The sequence below is a fragment of the Agelaius phoeniceus genome, chromosome 1 (assembly GCF_051311805.1).
Source record: "Agelaius phoeniceus isolate bAgePho1 chromosome 1, bAgePho1.hap1, whole genome shotgun sequence".
NCBI classification, from domain to species: domain Eukaryota; kingdom Metazoa; phylum Chordata; class Aves; order Passeriformes; family Icteridae; genus Agelaius; species Agelaius phoeniceus.
Window position 1 is genome coordinate 125739899 of NC_135265.1, and position 14614 is coordinate 125754512.

Sequence of the window (14614 nt, forward strand, 5' to 3'; positions counted from 1 at the left end):
TACTTATTAAGTTTGATACCTGTATGAAGCTCCTTTTATTAAAAAAACAAGTTTTCACATCTAGAATTATTTTATAGTTAAAAGTGCATGTTTTTCAATTTGCCAGTCTGCTTTCTTAACAGTTTGTGACATTATTTTATTATAGAGGTTAACACCAAATTTTACCAGCCCCAAGGTGATAGTGAGGTCAGTTTTCATAGTGGCACTGTCAAGTGAACAGGATTCCTCTCCCATGCCCTTTGAAGGGAACAAGTTCTATTTTGTCACAGTGAGCAGGTATAGGAACAAGGCGTGAGGCTGACTTGTTTTGGCCATTTGGACATTCCAAGGAAGTCAGTGGGATTTTTGGCTGCTGAGGAATGTGGGCTCATTGCCTTCGTGTCACACGGTTCTGTCCGCCCGCAAAATCATCAGGAATGATTGTTGGCTCACTGGCGGGAGAGAAGCTATGCGGGGCTATGGTGAATGAAAATTGGGTCTGTGCTCTTCCTGGTTTTCTCTTTGTAGTTGTTTTTCCTGTGTGCTCGGTCTGTGGCAATCCGGCTTGGAGAAAGAGCGGCTTTGCTCCGGCTGCTTGTGTAAGCAGAAAGGGCTGAAACTCGCATCGCAGGCGTGATGAGCCACCCTGTGGCAATAGCCTGCAATTGAGGCGAGAGGACGACAAAACTAGTTCCTGAATGTGTAAAACAGTGGAAAGTATTTGCTAGCTTTTTTTTTTTTTTTTTTTTTTGGCATATATTGGTTCCAGATGTCATGTGTGTTCTGCCTCCGTTTGCTAGTTATTTATTTTTCCAAAGGATTGGTGTATATATATATTATAGGCCTGATCAAAATCTCTGCAGCCATTCTAATCCTGTGTGCCAAACCCATGATTTTTGCTCATGCTGGCTGGTTTCTAGCTAAATTTAACCTTGGGCTTGCAGTATCAGGAAAGCCTATTAATGTAAGTCAACTTTATGCAACCTCTGTGAATTTCCCAGCAGTTTCTCTTCTGGGAAGGAGAATGCAGGATCTGCTAATTGTGTAACACTGGTAGTTCAGCAATGCCACCTTCTGTTGTAAAAGAATAAAACCCAAGAAAATAATCCTATATGTGAGAGGGGTGAGATAATCTTATTGAACTAAATGCAGCTTCTCTTGTTCTAGTTGAGTCATAATGTGATATGTTTGCCAAGTCCCACCTGCCCCCATGATCCTGTGAAACACTGAGGGTAGACTTTCAATCAGGTTATGGGATTTAGGTACTCAAATCTAATTGCACTTCAGTTGGATGTAGGCACTTAAATTCCATTGTAGTTTAGAATGCATGCATTCAATCCCATTATATTCCACTGGGATTTGGACCTTTCTCTGTAAGGATACTGTGAAATCTGTGACTTGGAGAATATTTGTTTTGTGACAAACCAGCCAATTTTCTTTCTCAGCTGTAGAGCCTTCAGTGTTAGAAGTGATGGAGCTTCTTCTAAAGGCAATTCTTTAATTTCTTCCAAATTCTAAAAACTGCACAGTTTTAGAAATGTACAGCTGGATGTTTTGAAAGACTTAAGCATTGAAACTGGGAATTTTGTACTAGCAGGAATTTCATGTGGGCATCCAGGTCCTAAGTTGTGATCCTTGTAATTACTTTCAGCAGTTGCCCTGTCATTTTAATGTCTCCACTTCAGAGGGGGTGTATCAGTGTGTGTGGATGTTGTATTTTAATATTTCCTGTGCCTGTGTGATATCAGCACGGTTCAGAAGGACCTTGGTTTTTGAAAAGCTAAAAAACCATGACCTTTTTCACACATCCTTTGAGGGATCCTGTCCTTGGGAGGTTGTAGTACCCCATTTCAGATATCCAGAAAAGACTTGGAGAGAGGTAAGAGATAGGATTTGGATTCCATTGTGGGCTAGTTCTTTGCAGGTTTGGTCTGACTCTGTGATTGACTGTTCTGTGTCTGATTGTGTTCAAGTTTCCTTTGAAATCCTTGTGGGGCACCTTGCCTGTGCAGAGTGGGCTCCTGGAAGCCTGCAGTCCTTGTTTAAAGTAGCCTACTGAGGACTGGGCTTTCCCAAAGTCCATTTTTATTAGCTGTAGATCTTTATGGTCTCTAGCTCAGGTTTTGAATTTCAGACTTGACCCCTGACCATGACTTCAGGTGTGGGAGACTGACTACCTCTATGGCACCCAACTGATTACTCCCAGCCTGGTAACACCTGTATAGTATCTTCTGATGCTTGTCATTACTCATAATGTCCTGCTACACCTAAATTGGTTCCCATGTGGTATAATGATAATGGTCTTTTTATGGAATAAAGGTGGACTTGGTAGGCTTTTTGTGGAATAGTGGGTTCAGCTGTTGTGTATTAGTCTGGGCAATTCACTGAGTTATGAATGGGGTTTAACAGTTTTCTGTTCAGGTATGCCTGCTGTGCTTCTCTCTTAGATGGGAGTCCTCAAGTAAGAAAGCAAAAGCCTCTAAGGAGTTAAAAAAACGCTACCTGCCAGAGGCTAGGTCTACTTTGAATTATAAGGAATATTTCTCTCAGGGATTGCAGCTGGGTAGAGAAACTCATGGATGTTATGGCCAGAATTTTCAGACGAATGAACTATAAATGTGAACTTTAAAATAATTTGAGTTATAACATTTGGTTCTGGCCAGTAGCAGTTATTGAAATTACTAGAAAACTGTGTCCTTCTCTCTTCCTTCTTATCCTTACATTAGCATATATGGGTATATCTTGCTGGGTATATCTTGCTTCAGCTTTAAAATATGCGAGTAGTTGTGATCACCAACTGCTAATAATGATGTGTCATTAATAAATAGAATCATAGAACCATCAATTTTAGAAGAGACCTTCAAAATTATCCAGTCCTACCGTCCACCTAACACCAAACTGGATCATCCATCAACCAGATCCAGACACTTCTTGAACACCTCCAGGGATAGTGACTCCTCCATCTCTCCTGAGCAACCTACTCTGGTGCCTGACTACCTTAAGAGTGGAAGAAATTTTTCTAGTATCTAATCTGAATCTCCCATCTCAGCTTAAGGCAGTTCCCTCTGTTCTTCTCACTCCAGGTGTGGTAGAGGAGACTGGCCCCCACCTCACCACAACTTCCTTTCAGGGAGTCACAGAGAGGGATGAAGAGCCCCTTGAGCATTCTTGAGACTAAACAAACACAGCTCCCTCAGCTGCTTCTCATAATACTAATTTCCTAGACCCTTCATGAGCCTTGCTACCCTTTGCTGGACACATTCCAGCACCTCAATGTCTTTTTTGAAGTGAGGGGCCCAGAACTGGACACAGCACTTGAGGTGCAACCTCACCAATGCCAAGTGCATGCAAACACTCATCTGCAAATGGAAAGCTGGAATTGTTCAGCCTGGAGAAGAGCAGGTTTAAGGATGCCTTGCCCATGTGCAGAAATACCTGATGGGAGTGTGCAAAGAAGTTGGAGCCAGGCTTTTCTCAGTGGCTCCCAGTGACAGGAAATGAGTCAGAGGGCACAAATGGAAATAGAGAAAATTCCATCTGAACATAAGAAAGCACATTTTTATTGTAAGGGTGATCAAACACTGGAATAGATTGTCCAGAGAAGCAGTTGCTTGATGATATTTAAAACCAGACTGGACACAGCCTTGAGCTACTTGCTCTAGCTGACCCTTCTTTTAAGCAGGGGCTGGACTAGAAGGTTTTGAGAGGTTCCTTTCATCAGCAACCCTTCTGTGATTTTGTGAGCTTAGAGACCCTCCATCCTGCTGTTGCTGAAGAACAAAAAGGTACCAGCACCATTTCTATTTCTGTTTTCTTAAAAGCATCTATTCTTCAAAGAGTATAGGAGAAAAAATTGTTCTCATTTGCTGTTGTGTCATGAAATAAAATTCAACTTGTGGCAAGTTGACAAGTAATCTTTAAATGTACTTTCTGATACTTTTTTTTCTGTATAAAGTACTTTTTTCTCACCTTCTTTTCTTTCTTCCCTGCAATCATTGTGAAAAGACTATTGTAAGGAAAACCCAGGGAGCATAGAATAAGGAATTGTTGTTAATTTGGTAGACTACATGTTTTCTTTTCAATCTAAATAAAAGTATTGTGCCATGGATTACAGGCATTTAGATTGAGGAGTCATATTCGTTTACAGTAATGAGTTCTTTACATGTCTGTGAAGCTTCAAGTTTAAAAATAGTTAGTTTGCTCTTAGCTAAAAGTAGTGATTTTAAATGGTCTTGGTTTTACAGCACTGAACCATTTGCTTGCTTTCACTGCAGGGAAGATGTGGTTCTTTCCCAGTAATACCCTTTTTGATGCAATGGGACCCTGGGTTTTAATGTGACGTGACAAAGCTTCTGGTCCTTTGATACAGCTTTTCTTGAAGGTTTTGGTTTTCCTTCCAAATGCTCTACAGCTTGCTGTTTTGTACAGTACAGTGTATTTTAGAATTGATTTGTGACAGTCTGAAAAGTATTTCTTTCTCTGTGGGGTAAGGAGAAGAAACTTGGTCTTATTAAAACATGAGTGGACACACAAGTGGGACAGACTGTTGTTTCCAGTGTTTCTCTGTGACCTAGGACAAATCACTTAAATTTCACTTTATTGTTGATTCCCAGGTTTTGCTATAGGCTCATTCAGCAAATGAACAAAGTTGCAGTGAATATAATCTTCTAAATCTGAAAGGCATTGCTATTACTTGTGCAACACAGTGTTCTGAATTTAAAGTGATGCTTGTCTTTCCTGCACAACACAGCTCTGTTACAATGCGTTCCTTTTGCCCAAAATCACTAATACAGCCCTACAAAGGACAGAGTTCTTTAACTGTATCCTGTGCACAAAGGATATAAGTTTCTTTGTTTTTTAACAATAAGGCAGAAACCTTTCCATTTATTTCCAAAGTTCAAATAGCTGCAGTGGTGTGAAACAGCTTTGTCTAGGAGAAACATGTGTTGCATTGATATGGAAATGAGCACACCCTGTGCTTCAGTAAGTGCCAGGGTGGCAATGTTCAGTACTGCCACACTTAAGTAAGCTTCTGCATTGTGCTCAAATTCTGTTCAGCCAGCCAAAATTCTAGCAGCTTTACCTTCTGTGTTAGAAGTAGAGTTTGAAGTAATACTGCTATACCTGATATCCACACATGTAAAATTGGATAGAATCATACTCTTATCTTTTTCTTGTGAAGTAGCAATATGGAGTTAGTTTTAGATGAATATTATACAATAGCGTACTTAATTTATTGTAAAAAACCCTGCAGATAATTTGGACTTCTGGCTTTGAAGAAGAACAAAATCTCTTATTCAGAAGAACTTTGCTTTCTATTGTTTTCTGTTTATTTAGCCTTTTGGTCTCTTTCTATTTCTACTTTTCTTTGTGAATTGCAATTAAAGGATATGTTGTACGCTAACGTTAATTATGCATTAACATTTGCAGGTTATTCTAGGGCTGGAGGCTGCTGCTTAGTGGTTATTGTTCTTGTTATCTTGTAGAGCACACAGGTGTGCTAAACATTTGCAGAGACATTGAAAAACATGATTAGTTTCTGGATGGATTTGTAACTTTATATTGAACAGGAAGAAACAAGTGATGATAAAAACCATTTCAGACAAGCTGATAAGAGAGAGCAAGGGTTATCACAGGAAGATCAATCACTTACTTACCTGAGGACTTGACACAGAATTTATTATCAGACAGTATTTATTTATGATGGATGATTACATGGAGCTGACTTTTCTTAGGAGAGACGAGCTCTAGAGGGAATGCCTAAGCAGATCTCAGCTGTGTCAAATCTCACCAAGGAGTAATGGTAGGAAACCTCCAATCACAGAAACTGTGAGGTAAGGCTGCCTCACAGTGTTTTCTGCACCACTTGTCTTGCTGTCATCTGGACATGGTTCCAGGGTCTGGAATGCCAATACCTTCCTTCTGAACTGCCCACATGCCTAATTTCCAATGAGTGTAAGAGTAAGGGAGGGAAGCAGAAGTTGGGATGGTCCCAGCTTGCTGGGAGGATACAGCCATGTCTCACACCAAGACTGGGCAGAGTTTCACCCAGAAACATAGACACAGCTGATTGCTGGCATATTGCAGCATTCCCCAAAACTCAATAATTTTAAATTAAGGGGAAAATTCGACAATTGTGTGAGTGAATAATATCCTTTATGTGCTCATGAGGAAGGCAGTCATTAGGATGCCTTTTGGATGAAAACATTGCTGTGGCTGGGTGTAATGGGAAGGGCTAGTGTTGCAAGTGTAGGGTGAGGTGGCAGAAAACAAGGGTGGATGTAAGAAAGGTAAGCAATGTTAGGTGGAGATTTGCTGTCAGAACTGTCACAGGTATTTCAAAGGAGACGTGTGATGGAACAAAGCCAATATTAGAATGGTCAGGTTTTAATCAGAAGCCAATATTGCCTTTCACCACTACAGGCACTAATACCCACATCCCCACAAATGCATACCAGTGGCATAATTGAAAAAAAACCTCTTATTTTTGATGGTGTTACTTTTCTAAGTGTTCCTAAATGGTCTCATGTTATTCTCACTCATTGTATGATAGTGAAGTCTCAGTGTGAAGACCTTGGCTTATTAGGTCCACAATTGACACTGCAAATTGTTTTAATCTTTTAATTAAGGTATGAAAAAAAAAGAAAACTAGTTGGAAAATTTGAGGTATAATTTAAGTGGGGTTTTTAAAGATACATTTTAAAATAAAATCTGTAAAAATAGGTAATACAGTAAGAAGTTTTCATTTAATTGGCATCCCCTAATTGTTTTCCTTTGTATATAAAAGGGTTTTAGAAGGGAGCTCTTCTAGTTAAACTATATTATAGGTAGAATTGTAGACTTTATCAAATGTCTTTTTTGGAAAAAGAAAATGTACTTGGAATAGATTAAAGCTATTGTTTTCCCTAAGTTTATGCTCTGATATAATTTTGCTGGGAACCAAACAAGACAAATAGACATAAAAGGGAAGAGAACCACAAAAGCTGATGTTGCACTTTTTATTGTTGATGCTGATTTTTGTCTTTCAGCTTCATGAATTAGAATGACAGGTACATTATACCATTGCTGCATGCAGCTCAAAACCCAGGCTAACCTGCATCAACCACCTTTCAGGGCATGGGTTGACAATGAAATAAAAAGAGATTCTGTCTTGGTTGGCTAAAACAGATTTCCACCAAAAAGAAAAAGTGAAATAGGGAAGAACAAAAATAAACCACAGCAAGAAAAAAAAAAAAAAAAAAAAAACAACAAATGTTACATATAGGACCCAAATGCTATATTCTGGATGGTGTTGCAGGTTAATCTAAAGAGCAGTAAACAATTTGGGACAAAGGGAGCTGGCCTTTTCTTACTCTGTACAATGCAGAATACAGGATTTTACACCACAAGACTCCTTGCCTGGTATTAAATGGAGCTTCTTTGGTGTGAAATGAATTTTGTGCTGTAATTTGAATGTAGTAATCTGACTATTGTGCAAGAGAGATGGTTGAGAGGAAGCATAAATAATAACCTTACTATTTCTTTCTGACATGTAGATCATGCTGCACATTAGATGATGAAGATCTTTCTGTCCTTTGATATCCTGTGCTCTCACAATAAATTATTGTACATCAAAGAAATGAGCTCTGAGTCAAAATGATAGTAAAAGTGATGAGCTAGAAAATAATGTAAAGAGGTAGTACCTATGAAATTACTGCAAATGTCTGAAGAAATGGGGTAGAGGAAATTGCTCACAAAGTTGTTCAAATAACTTAAGCTGCTGTCTGAAAAATAAATAATCTGGGATATGACTATTAAAAATGAAATGTGATTAGAAGCTGAAATTTTTGGTGCACTGTATCTGATACTGCATTACAAGCCATCTTTCCTTAATCTCCTTCCCTGATGAAAGTTTTAGAAAGATTGTTGGGGGGGCAAGTAGAGGGCAAAAGGATTGCCAATATCATAAAGCATCCTTCTATCTAAATCATTAGTTCTTTTCCAGCCATATCAATAATGGTTTGAAGTTGTCTTCTCCAGGAGATTATTCAGTGGTCTATTTGGTATTAATTGATTGTTTTGTTCTCATTCCTGTTAGATATTTACATTAAAAAAAAAGATTGCTTGGAGTAATAGCACCCAACTGATACCAAGGAATAAGCAGTGGTTGAGGATTCATTGCACAGAGAAAATTGTAGTTAATATGGCAGACAGTCCTTTTAGGAAAAAGTTAAGTGAGTGATGTAGAGTGGTGGGAAGATTTGTCCTTTTTGCTGACTGGTTTCTTGTGCCATCTGGTCTACTGTCACATCTTTCCGACCCACTCAGGAACAAGCCTTCTTACCTTTGTTTAGCCATGTAAACAAAGTTATGTTCAGAGTGGATATCCCTAGTAGCCTGCACTAAACAAAAGCATTTTCAGAGGACTTCAGTTTTTCTGAGATTACCTTTCTTATTTTTGGATCATTCTGCATAGGTTTCCATGTACATAGATGTTGAACTCCAGTTCATCCATGGCTGGGTCTCAGTTTTGATTGTATGGCCAGAGAGGAAATGTATGCAAGAACTCTCAAGGAAAATGACATATGGGTTAAACTTTTCCATGAGAGCTACAAGATTAAGAGCAGAGATGAACAGAAGATGTATTATGTATTCTTCCTGTTAAAAAAAGAAAAGCAAAAGAGGAGAATGTGACATTTTAGTGAGTGTTAAATATTCATGCTGAAAATGTTAGTGATGAAACTCACTCTGAAGGCAGAAAGCAGTGTTTCCTGTCACTTAAGAGCATGGACTTTCCATGACTTTCTGCAGTGAATGCTTGTCTGTAATAACTTTTCTTTCAGGGGCCTCAAATTAGTTGTTGAGGTGTCTGTTTCAGTTCTGGAGTCAAGAAAATGGGAAAAACAGTACTTTCTATCTCCCTCAGAAAATGTTACTTAAGAATTCAGTGCTGAATTGCAGGTCAACAGTGGTAGGTATGTGCTGTATGTGTTCAAAGGCTCAGACTAGCACCAAGATCTCTTGAAGTGGGTGTTACAGACCTAGATACCTAACTATCACATTTCTATCAGCCAAGATAGAAATTTTTCAGCTGCTGCTTTTGACCCTTCCCTTGTGCTTTGTTTTTTTGCCTTAATTTTTTTGCTTTTTTTTTTTTAATATTTTATTTTCAGAGGGAAAATACAGAGGAGAAGGGTTACTCTGAGCTGTGCTCTTGGTTATATATTTGGATGTTATGGGAAATTGAAAAACAAATTATTGCCATGTTTTGTTAAAGATCCATGTGTCTGGGCCAGATGTTTGTTATAGAGCCAGTGCTGCTAATGAGGAAAGAGGTAACTAACCATAACATGATTGATTTCTGGGTGAAGGTCCATCTTTGCCTCTACCCCTAGCAGCTGTATGTATTTTCTGTATTGCAGAGAATTCACATTTTATGTATTGAAAAGAGTATTATATAGCCTGTCCACTACCACGATTTAGGGAAGAAAATATGCTGGTGAAGACCAACCAAAGATGAGCACTCTTTCCTTAGGATCACATCCATTCTTTTTTATTAAATGTACCCAGACAAGTAAGTTTCTTTGATTATACTTATTTTACTGCTTCTATTGCCTTGAAGTCTGAATTGTGATTGCTTAGATAAATGCACTGAAACACTCTCTGTTCCCACTTTGGCTTCCTGAAATAGCTCATTATGTTTTTCAGTGAGATACTGTTTTGCAATTTACAACATCAGTCTCAATTGTGTGAATCTCTACACATATCTCAGCAACCTCTTCAGGAGCAATGGGTATGGGTGCCATTTCCTTCTGCTTTCCAACAGTGAAAGAATAATGCTCTCACAAAGCTGTGTGAAATTAGAAGACTATCTTTTTCTGTGCTAACTTCCTATTGTCATGTGTGATTTTAAGTCAGTGTGGTTAAAGAAAAGGATGAGGCATCCCAGCTTCTGGGTGGTCTGAAAAAATCTGTTATCTCCCCTCAGGTTTTTCCACAAACATGCTTGAGCTTTCCTTTAAGCCTCGTATCTGAATTTGAGAATCCCCATAAAGGAAAGGAAGATTCAAGAAGTCTCTGAATGCAAATTTTAAAAGCTGGAAATAGGACTAATGGAATCTCAGTGGGTGTCCCTAAAAGATAATGTAGTGGTAGGTGCTGAATAGAGCATGCTGTGTGATTTGCTGATGAATACTGGGATATTTAGATGTAGGATCAACCCTACTGAGAGCAGATCAATAATTCAGGCTCTTCTCCCGGGTGACAAAACTGCTCCCTTCCTGTAGTTGAGTCAGTGCTAAAAGGTGCAACAAGCTACCTTGTATATTTTCATCAGGATTTTTAAAATAAAAGGCAATAAATTTATTATCTATTTTATAAAATCATAAAAAGAGGAACAGTGTGTAATAAATTGTCCATCATTTATTTTCAAAAAGGGTATCTAATGAAAGATTAGCACTAACTGAATTTATTCACACTGGGGGAAAAAATGGACAATTTTCCAAAACTTTTAGATCTTTTTCACAGTTACTTAACAATCTAGATTTCTATATCACCTGCAGTGTCTCCACTTTTTTTTAAATTACTTTTCCTAGAGACCAGAAACTACTTCCATTATGAACTATAAGTGTTTATAGGCAAAATTTTGAATGTTGACTAACTAGTACCACTTACAGAACAAACTTCTCCTTTTTGCTACAAAAAAAATGGGGTCATATTAACTGTTAGCAATGTATATTGCTCTCTTTAATCTCTTTCTCCATATTGGCTTATCTTAGCATTCTCCTGTTCAACAGAAAAAGTTTTGAGATTTTGGAGAGTTTGGGGTGGTTTTTTTGTTGCTAGTCTCATTCTAAATTTATCCCCATTTAATTGCTGTCTGCTTGCTTAGTTTAAAACTCTTCTGTTCTTGATTGCATTTGCTATGATCTTTGGCTATGTTTACAGTTAAGTATAGCCTGAAAATTTTGCCATTTCTATTTTTGCCTGCTTTCTTTTCTAACCCTTAAAACTAAAGCAAAGCAAAATTTACCTGATCTTTAGTTAGGTTAACATCGCAGAAAGGAAAAAGACATTGTTAAATAAATGGGTTCATATTGGTTCTGAGAAAACTGTCTTCTATTTCTACTTAATTTGCTTTAATATGTTTGAGTCCATTAAATTATTTCCATTGGGAAAAAACCCAAAAACTTTGTTTATTGCAGAGTAAATACACTGACACATGTAAGTTTGCATTTGAGACAATTAAATACTCTTTACTTTTTGTCCTTCATGCAGAGGATGCTTCCAAGGATCATGACAATAAAAGCTTGGCACCAGTCAAGTACATGAAATTGACTGGTTTACTTTTAAAAAGTCTTTAAAGATTTCTCTAGACACTTCTGTACATGTTTCTGCAGGCTGAAAAGACTTCTATTCTCAGAAACTCTCTGTAATGGACTGAGACATCAGGGCTTTTTAGCACTGATAAAATAATACCCTGTCAAATACTTGATGATGGATGGAAGGTAAGTTGATCACTCAGTTGACTGACAAAATCACATTCTTAAGATTTCAGGGTTGAGGGACAATGCTGCTTTTGTTAATACTTTCTCTCACCTTAAGGTGCCAAGAAGTCAGGTGATGTGAAACAAATCCTTTTAGGAGATAGTTTTTGCCCAAAGCCACTTTTACATTTCTGCCTTTTACTTAGTTCATGCTTAACTCTTTTAGCCTAATCTTTGGTAGAACACGAGCTAATTTCCTTCAGAGTGAGTTTCTCAGGTGGTGCTTACTTTTTTTCAATGACAGCTTTCTCATGCTGAGTTTTGAGCCACGCTTCTTTGGGCCCCAGTCATGTCTCAGTGCTTATGATAGACTTTTATCAAGTTTGTAATAGAAAACATTAGCAAAGCTCCTGTGGTCTCAGTGACTCCCACTGGTGGTCTAAGAGTTGCAGTTGCTGCTGTTGTAGGGCACTTTTGTTCCCCTCTGTCTCTGTAAGGATCTACATCTGGACATTTGAACCTCTGATAAAGGGGTGGAGCACTGACTGTTGGGTTCCTTCCTTTTATTCCTGTTATTCAGCCATGCACACCCATCAGTCACTTGTGGTCTGTCTGCTGTACACTGGAACACCGCCTGTGCCCGTTGTTCACACTCTGTGTCTTGCTAATGACTGTGCAGAATGCATGCACAGTGCTGGTTTTGATCTGACACTTGCATTTGCACCCATTTCAAGGTCCTTTTATACTGCCAGAGCAGTGCAAATGGGCAGTGGTGGCATGTATTCTACAGGTTAAGCCCCCTCTAAATTGGAAGGGTTCAGTTCTGTCACCTGACTCATTTTCAGGTAAAAGTGCTTGTAGGTTCAGTGTATTTGTTTACGTGACAAAGTGCTGTTTATGTGAGAAAGGGTGACAAAATTGGGTTGCTTGTGCTTGAGCCCAGTGTTAGGATATTAATTCACTCTACAATGGAAGAAGAGCTGTCATAAAAGAAATGTTTGATTCTGGGAGAGAAAGAACAAGTCAGTAGGATAATGCACCTTGAGGAACACAAGCAGTAATTATACTTCATTATTTGTCAATATTTCTCTTCTGTAATATAGAGCTGCATTGGCAAAATTGATTGCAGAGCTCGGGATCAGCTCTAGGTGGGTTTCTGGCATCCAGGTAAACTGGATGGCTTAACTAATGTCAACTGAGTGTGATTGGTAGCAGGCAAACAGAAGGCAATTTGGTCAAAATGCCTCCTATTATATTTTCAAGGATGTTCCCCATAGAAGAAAACATTGCTTTGAAATGTATTTGTTGAGAAGAAGTTGCATCCACAGGGCTCATATTACCTCTGAAAACTCTAGACTAAAAGTTTGAGAGGAATCTCTGTGCATAAGAGACTCTACACTTATGAGCTACATTTTCCCAGCATGCATAATTCTAAATATTGAGTGATGGAAATGACTAAGGGCATTTGAAGAGTGAGACATTGAGGAGTGTTGTCATATTATATTAGTTATGGGTAATAGCTGCTGACTTTGGAACAGTGATATGAAAATTAGACCACTTCAGAAGCTCAATTTGGAAGCTTAGAGAGTCATGCAAGGTGACAGATCTGTACCAATGTAGGAAATGTCTTGGAGGCAGATAACTGCTGTTTCATGCATAAGTAGTCAGAGTCCCAATATTTTTTCTATGCAAATCAATGTCAAAATTCATGTTAACCTGATTGGGATCATCTCCTTGCAGAAAAGGATTTTCTGTTGCTACATCACAAATAAGAGTTATAATTGCATTTTAGATGGAGAAAAGTTATGAATTCCATCATTTACATAATATGTTGAATCTAGCGGCCCTAGGAAAGTTCTTAATATCAGTTATTGTCTGTATTGAACAATTCTTGTACAGAGGAACAAATGAGGAAGGCGCTCTTCTGTGAATTTAGGAAGGCAATTTGAATTGGTATGCATGGTGTGCATTTGTGCTGATCCTGCATTATGCATTTCTCATAGATGTATCACTAACTCTCCTTACATTTGGTGAGAATACTTTGAACACTCCAGCAAACTGCTTGCTCATCTTTGGTAGTTTGCCTAAAACTGTGTGATCTCCATAGCTAATGATGCTTAAGGTTTTTTTGTTGCAGCTCATTCCTCATCTACATGGGGTCACCTTTGCCATTTTTGAAGAAAGACTCCCACAAAAAAAGGGTGTTCAGGAGACATTGGCAGAGACCTGCAATATGTCTCGGGGAGGAAGGAAGACACTCTCTAATCTGTGCTATAAGTAATAAAATGTGGCCAGGCAAATAATTTTTCTTCTCTGGAAAAGTTCAAATAAACCATAAGGGAGATATTATGAACTCATCCAGCATATAAAAACCCTCATGTTCTCGTTCATTCGCAAGTTGACAATAAAGAATTTATTTTGTGTCTTGCATATTTATCATTTTTGGATGTCAGAATATTGCTTTCTCTTATCATTTTATAAGATTTTCTGGTAACCCCCTCACGTCTTCCAAAGAAGATATGTATTATACCAGGAAAAGAATTCTTTTGCTATCATAATATAATCTGTATTTTAGAATGGAATTAACTGTATTCACAAAAAACTCTTTTTAACATCTGGTTATCTGGATTAGGAGTGTTGCCAATGTAAACATAATTTTCAAATGGGAAAATTTTATAGATATGCAATTACCATGGACTATGTAGTGGTTTCCTGAACACAATAAAGTATATCAGTGCTAAGATTTACATAAGCTGTGTCTAGTTTGGAAGAAGAATGTGTTGCAGTGAGGCTGCTTTAGTAGGTTGTTTTGCTCAATACAGAACACTCAGTGCTCTTGGCAAATACATCATTTCAAAGTTACTTCCCCTGATTTTTCTCAGTCTTTTACCTCATTCACCTTTCCAAACAGTGAGACTCCTATTACAAGAATGGATGTAGTGTTATTACCAAAATTAGTCCTTAGCTGATAAATCCAAACATTAATGCAATTTTTTGACCAATGAAAATTATAGAAATGCTTTTCTGGATGTGCTCTTTCAAAGTAATTTCTTTGCTGCTTTGTTCCAGTGCCACTTTTCACTTTTGTAAAACCTGATTTTCTTTAAGTGGTCTGACAGAAAAAATACATAGGCTGCTCTTTAGATTATTGCTCACATTATTTTAGGATT

The 14614-nt window shown here is 38.0% G+C and overlaps 1 long non-coding RNA gene across 1 annotated transcript in view; it reads left to right on the forward strand.

The window, feature by feature from the left end:
- Positions 1-3622: 3622 nt before the first annotated feature.
- LOC143696129 (uncharacterized) overlaps positions 3623-14614 on the forward strand; it is a 43895-nt gene continuing 32903 nt past the window's right edge. The window contains exon 1 of the long non-coding RNA XR_013185541.1: positions 3623-3764. This is a non-coding gene — a long non-coding RNA (uncharacterized LOC143696129). The remainder of the gene's footprint in view (positions 3765-14614) is intronic.